This window comes from Pyxicephalus adspersus, chromosome 8 (assembly GCF_032062135.1).
Source record: "Pyxicephalus adspersus chromosome 8, UCB_Pads_2.0, whole genome shotgun sequence".
Taxonomy (NCBI): domain Eukaryota; kingdom Metazoa; phylum Chordata; class Amphibia; order Anura; family Pyxicephalidae; genus Pyxicephalus; species Pyxicephalus adspersus.
In genome coordinates this window covers 50,631,996-50,640,976 of record NC_092865.1, presented here as the reverse complement: position 1 = coordinate 50,640,976, position 8,981 = coordinate 50,631,996, and positions in this window count along the sequence as shown.

Below are 8,981 nucleotides of genomic sequence, written 5' to 3'. Positions count from 1 at the left end.
TTTGCTCCAGAAAGGTTATGCAGTTCTTAGGTTGAGCAAGGCTGACCTAATGACTGGACTCAGAGAGTGATTGGGGCTGTGTGCTGTGCAGATCTGAACATTATACAGCAACTTATTTCAAAGCAACTAATGCTATGTTAGTATTCTCTCCAGAATTTTTTTAACCTGGAAGAAGCTGTAGGCAGGTGATGGCCCCTGTATTGAGGCCCAGCTTTTCAGTAACCATCCAATAACATTGCCTGGTGGTCAATAGGATTAATGCCTTGTATATTGCTGGCTAATGAGAACAATGTCACCCTTTACAAATACCCAATAGATAACTGACCTGGGAGGCACAAATTGAATATTTTTCAAGAAACCCCTAGCAACCTCTGGAGGAACTCTGGTTGAGAATAAGTGCCTAAAGGCATCCCATGGAGACCACAGGTGGCAGTTTTAACATACATCATGCAGGCATAGTCCAATCCCGTTATCAGGCTCCCTGCTTTGCTACATTGGTCCATCTGTGAAACATCAAGAGATCTGCAGTGGGTATGTTTTAGAATTGCTATCCTGTGATACAAATTAAGTAAATGAGATTTCCAGATTGCCACATTAAAGGAGATGGATGCATTGGTGCACTAAAACAACCCCTGAATGAAAAAACAAGTCATTGTTTTCTTCCATGTCAACACTTCTTGCTCAGTTCTGACTGCTGTGTACCTAAACCCCTGTGTAATTAAATCACTTGTCTGTCCACATTACAATAATGAAGGTGAAAATAAATGGACGCATTACCCTCTTTTCACAGAAATTTTTGTTTTCTCCAAACAAAAACCGTCTGTGCACGCTGGGAAATGCTTTAAGGCGCACTCCATCGTGAGAATTGGAGGAACCATTTCCTAAAATTATCTCAATTGCTGTCATTAACACCAAAGTGAAATATGTGATGTTTTGAAACAATTGTCTGGTGAACAGGAAGTGAGGGCTAGTGAAGGGGGGAGGCTGGACCGAGTCTGCAAATTTGCAGGTGCAGGAAGGAGATTCAACGCCAGCACAGACTGCACTACACCTGGCAAGGTCACAACCTCAGCTGTGCCACTTAGGGCCAATGATTGTTCCCATGGGGGCCAAAAGGCTGGCTATGGTCCTACTAGTCCATTCCAAGTCTGAAGCTTCAATATGACTATTTTTTATTAGCGGCAATGACATGGAGCAGAGGTTAAAAACTACTAAAAAAAAAAAAAAGTTTCTAATTTGCAAGGATTGACCTATTTTATATACATAAATCCATGTAACAATTCTGTATGGATTTTTCAAGTCCTGAAGGACGTCAATAGTGAAATCAGCTGCTCTTCTGACACAGACTTCCAGAAATGTCAATGTTTATCGCACTTTAGTACTATTTTGGGAATCAAATTGCGTCTGTTTCCTTATAGACAAGGAATAGTAGTCACCATAACTGTATCAATGTAGTCATACAATTAACTGATATGAATTATTGATTTGAAAAAAAATTGTAAACACAAAGACCCTCCATTGGATCAATTCAGTTACATTGATCGGACATGGCAGTTTTCAATCAATTATATAGGGAGACCTGCAAAACGCGTTAACACTAATAAGGAGCATTTGGCCGCCAAATTTTTTATTTCATTATTAACAATATTGTTACCCGGAGTTGAAATGGATTATGTGTTGCTTTTATTAGGAAGGGGTTCTTATTAAGCAAATAAAATTTTGCAGGTGATGCTTGTGATATTGTACTTGGTTCAATTATATTATAATTATATAAACGGGAGCAATTAAGATTTTAGCGTTAATAAACATTTGGAGTGTTCTCCACAGAAGGCTGGGTAGGGAAAAGCTGGTGACCGGGTGGTTGAAAAGTGGACAGGGCAACAGAGGACAAATTTATTGTTCCCAGTTGTTCCAAAGCAATCCAGTAGCCCTATAATTATGTCTTTCTACTGCCCACCTATAATTTATTCGTAATTTCTAATACCCACCCTGTGCATTTTTTCTATCATCCTTGTATTAGACCCCAATCCAGTGCCTCTTTACACACAGCCGGATGGTTACTGAACAATGCTAGGTGGTGCGCCCAGCTAAAAGGGGCTAGGGAGAACATGATTTGGTTTCTACTTCTACTTGGATTGTGATGTTTGGATGCCTCTAAAGTCCCAATCATTTGTTTTTCTTTTCTTTATAAACAATGTTTTAGGGGATGTGGCATCATGCAATTGTCACCCTTGATTTTTATCATTTTTTCTACTGAATAATACCCTAGAGTAGTCATGAGACTAGTACCTATTGAATGTAAAGGCAACATTTTCCCTAGTTTTGGTTAAAGGGTCGAGGAGTTTAGAATCCTGATCAGATAATTGTTGCTGTCTGTTCCTGCAAGGGAGATTTATTTCATTCTCTGTAAGGATGAGTGGTAGAAAATCCAAAATTCGACTTTGTTTCTCCAAAAATACAGGCAAGTGAGAGGTAGATTACGGGGCAACCTTCCTCACACCAGCAATAATTCAGCTGATGGTCCCAAGGTCATGCTAGGGTACTATAAGACACAGACTCATTGTGTAGAGAGAACTATCTACTAAATGCAAACAGTTAACCAATCTATTTTCCTAAAGGTAATATGATGTGTCCCTATTAAGCTGATAAGTGGGGGTTACCGCTGACTCTTCATCTGAAGTTCCTCTTTTAACTCGGGTGCACAGGGAATATCTCTTCGGTCGAGAAGTCAATATAGTTAAATGTCTGCTGCCAGAAAGTGGTTGCCGTACATTGAAGGATGATGTTCATGAGCTACTTCAACAAGCCTCTAATGAACTTATCTCCCTCCATGTCATACTATCTTAACTCTATAGCAAAGACAATTTGTACAACCGCAATCGTGCCCGAGAAGTGTTTGATCCCGCCACGGCAATAAAAATTCATCTTACTTATCCCGTCGGCGTGGTACAATAAGGGACCCTGGAAATCCGTGATCTGCCCACAATGCGTATTATAGCGACATAATTTGGCTTGGCGCACATTTGCAATTTAATCATTTGACTCGTGCCTTTCCGCCAGTCTAACTATTTTTAAACCTGGATTATAGGAGCTGTAAAGGCTGCGTTCATCTGGATATGAAGCTCTTTTTACAAGGGCTATTGTATGCAGAATTGCATGATTAGTTTGACGAACATCAGGCAGGGCAGATAAAAAAAAAAAAAGGAAGGGGGATTTATTTCGGACAAAAGAGAAGGCTGATGGTGCAGAGAATCATTTTATCAAGAGTCGAGTTCAATTGATTACTGCAGAATTAATGTTATTATTCTATAAAAACATCTAAATCATAAAATGTTTTCTAATTCGGGGGTTACCAGACCCCAAATGGAATACCCAATATGTCCCTATACAATCTTTTTTGTAACATTAACACAAAGACACAAAAACATGTCAAAAGCTCGATTACAACAGCACCATTACAACAATATATCCAAAGAGCTAGTAAGAGAACAGGTCAAAGAAAATCATATTTTAACTTAATAGTTTATAATACTCCCCCAGCAGCTCTCTCCACTCCTTTAACAACCTAAAGATTTCCTCACTCATAACCTCATCACATGCACGGCTCCAAGACTTTTCTAGAGCTGCCTCAACTCTCTCAGGAATTCTCTTCCTCGTCCCATGCGACTTGCTCCTACTTTCTGCTCATTAAACTTCATATTTTCAAACTCATCAACCGTCTTCTTCTGTCTTTTAAACCCTAATTACTTTCCACCATTCCATATTTTCCCTCCTATTGTGTGATACTTCCCCCTCCTCTTAGATCGTAAGCTCTTCTGGGCAGGGTCCTCTAATCCTCCTGTGTCACTGTCTGTATCTATCATTTGCAACCTCTACTTAATGAACAGCACAGCTTAATATGTTGGCTCTATAAAAATACTGTTAATTATTATTAATATTCGTATTACTTATTATTAATAATAATATTATTATTAATAATATTATTAATAATAATAATTAAAAAAAACGAACTCAAAGGTTAAAAAAGGACGATAGGTTTATCCGTGATCATTTTAGATAATGAATTATGAAAAAAAGTAATTGAGGTACAATTGCCGACTTGTAACTTTTTGTTTGTTTTTTAAAACATTGAGTCCATTTCTTTACTTTGTTTCTAAGTTAAATAATACAGAGAATTTTATATGTTTTCTTTTTTATTTCTCAGAAAACCGGCCCTGTGCCACCAAATTATTTGGTTCCCATACTCCCATTTAGGAACAATTGGATGAATGGTTAAGCTATTAGGATTTCATGGAGGACTATTATACACACATGGATATGTGTTTTGCTTGTGACATATTTGATGGATGCAGAAAGCTTGGTTTGTTTTTGAACTAGACCTTATGGGACTGTGTACTACCAGTCCTACTGGTGTTCATACATGTGGTCAATTTAGTCATTTCCTTAAAAAATTCAAGATTTTTTTTTTATTGTGCACTTTGGGGTGCTAAAACGTGGTTCATTACACAGAAGCAACACAATAGGCCTGATTCATGGAATCTCCCTAAGACTGGAGAAGATAGACTATCATGGAAGGACCTTGGTGATCTAGCAAACTTAGAATGGATTTGGTCCAGGACTGAAAACAGGCAACTATGATTTTTAGGAAATTCATTCCACGCTGGATTACTCAAATTCACCCATGATAGTCTGGCTTCTCCAGTCTTGGAGAGCTTTAATAAATCAGGGTCAGTGGCATGATGATGACCTAAAGCATTAAGGTAACTAAAGAAACTACATTACACAAATAAATGATACCATCCACATTTATATGTTTATAAAAGTTTTGCATAAAAAAGTTCTCTTAGTATATTCTGCTTTTTTTCTTCATAAGTGAAACAGTAATAAGATATATCTGTGTCAAAATACGGTATAAAAACCCAAGTTACCCACGTCACATGGGTACGGCATTGGCAGTGCTGAACCGTTCTTCCAAACTTCCTGGTATGCTGGTCATGTGATGTATCAAGTGTCACAAGTCTTTGGGCAGAACCGGAGTGTATGTTTTCTGTCTAGCCTGATCCTAATGAAATATTGGGGTAAATCCACAGAGAAACCAACAAGGACCAGAGCATGGCAATATGTGATATTATCGAGCAGAAATGGGTTATTTTCAGATAATTGTTCTTCAATGTGGTCACAATCCAGTGTCATATGTACGATTGCTACACAGCTGACTAAGGCATTTGTTTATGGTACCAGCTATTTTAGGCCTTACAAGTGTTCTTTACTTCATTACTCAACGGGAAGTAAATATATCACCAGTAACAACTTTATCTTAAACATCTTAAGTTCAGGGAAAAATCACCCTCTTTTTACATAAATTTCAGTAAATTGCACTTAAAGTAATTCTGAGTAACTCCACACTCTAACCTAGGAAGTCATTTTGGTTAAATTGTCTGTAAACCAAATATTTAAATTATTTTGCACACGTTTTTATTAGCTGATGGTGTGAAGATGCTAACCATGGCCTCTTTGCATTGTGGTTGTTTCGGTACCCTACCATGAATGATTGTGTATTGAGAGTACAGGATGACACACCTACAAGGTCTCATTAGCGGCTCATTCAGATCTTTACAGTCCTCAGTGGCTACCAGAATATTATTATTATTATTATTATTAATATTACCAGGATTTATATAGTGCCAACATATTATGCAGCACTGTACAATAAAGAGGGGTTGCAAATGACAAACAAATACAGACAGTGACACAGGAGGAGGAGAGGACCCTGCCCTAACGAGCTTATTCTGAAGCCTTTGAACAGAAGTGGCTCAAGCAGTTTGTAGAGCCGCAAGGGAGCCTGAGACTTGTAGTTAGAAAGCCAACTGTGATCAGCAAGCATTTGTAAACCACTGTAACTTAGTCTTCAGCCCTGGCCTGTAGGTCGGAACATATAAACAGAGTGATCATGTAAAAGGTAACTAGTATGGGGAAATTTTAACATGTACCATACATACTCAAATATAAACTGAAGCAACTATTTTTGCCTGAAAATATAGGAAAATGCTTTCACTCGATATAAACCTAGAGCACATAGTGCAGTCATCACTGCTAACATTCAAAACAGTAATCAACAGAAAAGCCGTTAAAATTAGTGTGAATAAATATATAGAGTGTGTTTTTAAAAAATAAATTCGCAAAGGCTTAGTCTATATAGTTTTCCCTTTTTACAGGTTAAAATATTTTGTAGTTTTGTATTGGTTATGATGGGTCACTCACACTAAATGGTGTGATGGTGATGTGTCCTCATGTAAAGTGTGTAACAAACTCTTGTCTCTGGTGGCAAATCTTTTACACAATTAACAAGAAGACATGGCACCATTTACTGGTGTGAGCCAATTCCAAACCAAGATTATTTTCTACTGGAATTTTGAGTAGGTAAAAACAGATCTCAGTTTATACTTGAGTAATAAGGCATGGCAGAAGTTTGTTGCACACTTAACATAAGGACGCAGTACCATGTAATAATGTGAGCCAATTACAAATCAACATTCTTTTCTTAATGGCATTTAAAGTAGGAAAAAAATGTTTTATACTTGAGTAAATAGGCATGTGTTACACACTGTACAAGAAGACACTAGCAATCTACAGGGGTAAGCCAGTAAGAAACCAAGATTATTTTCCTAAAAAATATCTTGGTTTATACTTGAGTATAAAAGAACTAGATACCTGCACTAAACGGTGATCTGTATAACAGGACAGGGTTCATAAATTCTACAAAGCTGAACTTCATGCAGATTTAGTAATAAATTAATGAACATCTGAATTCATTAATATTTAATTTTTTTTTAAATGTGTAAGGTGTGAGTGCCTGAATTTGACTTTGGTAACAGCCTCTTGCAGTTCCTTTGCTGCAAAGTTTGGGGAGTGAAGACATCGCACAAAGAGCCAATCAGTTGTGCTGCAGTGCTCAAAGGGCAACAATGAACATTTTGATAGGGAGTGAGTGCAAATGGCAGCAAGTTGAGCTAATCTGTCTGCTGCTTCTCCTTTCTCTGCCCAATTAAAGGGTGGAGAGGTGTAAAGGAGTGAAAGTAAAAATGAAAATCGGAAAGAGCAGGCCCCTGCAAGGCAGAAAGTGATCTGCAAATCTCAGGACTAAATGAGCAGAAATACAAATTTGTGGCAGCTTCCCTACAAGGTTAATAGACAGAGATAAAGCCCTTAAGCCAGCGCTGTAACTGGGAAACCGAGGGCCCTATTCTGGTGGAATGAGCAATAAGATGATCTGTCTCTCCCAATGGGAATTCTGCCATACCTATGTATTTAACCTGTTCTGTTCTCCCTGCACAGTGCCGGCTTCTGATGCTAATGTGCCAGGCCATTAAACATGCCGAAACACTTGGCGAAAAGAGGAAATGAGGAGGAAACGTCTGATCCCTAATGTGCACAGGATACTACAGACAAATTCAACCAGTTGTTATTCATTCACATATCGTTAGGGCAAAATGGAAAATCTCACTGCTCGTTGACCAGAGACACGATGCAGAAGTAACGCGGCCGAATGAACAATTTTCCAACAAATACCGATGAGCAGGTGAATGTCAATGCTCCTCACATCCCCTGTACACAGATTGTCTTCTGAAAATTGCTACATTTGTTTTTCCAGAGAAGAAGTTTTCGGCATATGAAATTTAAACCAATAAAATGTAAATAAGCTCTTCTCTTTCAACATATCAATTACATGTTTTTGATGGAAAGTTTGATTATTATTGTTGTAAGCTCTTCGGGGCAGGGTCCTCTCCTCTTCCTGTGTCACTGTCTGTGTCTGTCTGTCATTTGCAACCACTATTTAATGTACAGCGCTGAGTAATATGTTGGCGCCATATAAATCCTGTTTAATAAGAATAATACAGTAATAATAATTTTATTACTATTATACAGTGTTATTATAGAGCTGACATAGTGAGGTCCATGAATATTTGGACAGAGACAGTTTTTTTCTAATTTTGGTTTTGTACATTACCACAATTAATTTTAAATGAAACAACTCTGATGTAGTTGAACTGCAGGCTTTTAGCTTTAATTCAGTGGGTTGAACAAAAAGATTGCATAAAAATGTGAGGAAATAAAGACTTTTTTGAACACAACGCTTCATTTAAAATGTAAAATTAATCGTGGTAATGTAGAGAACCAAACTTAGAAAAAAGTCTCTGTCTAAATATTTATGGACCTTACTGTATTACGCAGCACTTTACAAAGTTCATAGTCTTGTCACTAGCTGTCCCTCAAAGCAGCTCACAATCTAATGTCCCTACCATATACATATGTCATTAACATATTCTAAATTCAATTTTGGGGGAAGCCAATTAACCTAATTGCATGTTTTTGGAATGTGGAAGGAAAATGGAGGAAACCTACACAAACACTGGGAGAACCTGCAAACTCCATGCAGACAGAGCCCTGGCCGAAATTTGAACCTCGGGCCCAGCACTGCAAATGCCAGAGTGCTAACCACTGAGCCACCATACGATATTAAAACCCAGTTTAAATCAGCTTAATACATTCCAGGAGCAGCAAAAAATAATTAGTTCAATATCTTCCAATGTTTTTTTTTAGATTGCAGCCAAAACCAAAAGTAGAAATGTTTAAGCCCTGCCAGTATGCTGCAGAGGATTCCTGCTGTGTGTGCAAACAGGGGTCTCTCTGCAGAGGTCCAACAAACTCCCTGCTAAATCAGGGCTATGCAATCAGCAAAGTTCATGCTGGCAGGGGTCAGGCTTTTCTTAGGCTGCAGAGCGGCTGCTTTTTAATCAACAACACGTCTAAGATTTTGCTTTGATGCAGCTGGAATGTATTTAGCTGATAAATGATGGATAATACTAAAAATTCAGCTAGGTTTAAAACGTGAACTTATGACAAGTTAATGTAAATGAAGTCCCAGTGCCAAGAGGAAGGAGAGAGACTTTTATAGGAAAAGTCAAGATTTGCATAAACTT